Source organism: Penaeus monodon, chromosome 21, assembly GCF_015228065.2.
Source record: "Penaeus monodon isolate SGIC_2016 chromosome 21, NSTDA_Pmon_1, whole genome shotgun sequence".
NCBI classification, from domain to species: domain Eukaryota; kingdom Metazoa; phylum Arthropoda; class Malacostraca; order Decapoda; family Penaeidae; genus Penaeus; species Penaeus monodon.
In genome coordinates this window covers 38,832,778-38,833,000 of record NC_051406.1, presented here as the reverse complement: position 1 = coordinate 38,833,000, position 223 = coordinate 38,832,778, and the positions used below count along the sequence as shown (strand labels likewise).

At 50.2% G+C, this 223-nt stretch overlaps 1 protein-coding gene across 1 annotated transcript in view; it reads right to left on the bottom strand.

The window, feature by feature from the left end:
* The window catches only part of LOC119586670 (protein groucho-like), a gene marked incomplete in the record, with an annotated part of 70,613 nt that overhangs the window by 22,353 nt on the left and 48,037 nt on the right, over positions 1-223 (bottom strand).

The following is a 223-nucleotide window of genomic DNA, read 5'->3' as shown; positions in this document are numbered from 1 at the left end:
TTTTTTATTTTATTTTATTAACTCCCTTTCTTCCATCTCTTTCCTCTACCCCCATCTGTTCTTCCATTAGCCTCTCCCTACCTCCTCTCCAATTACTTACCTTACTCTCAAGCACCCCCCCCCCCTTCCCCACGGTCGGTCGGTCCCTCAAATTCCACAACTCTTGCCCTGCGCCCCTCGAGAGGTTTTTCAGCCATGTGGCACGCAATTACCCCTTGCCTTG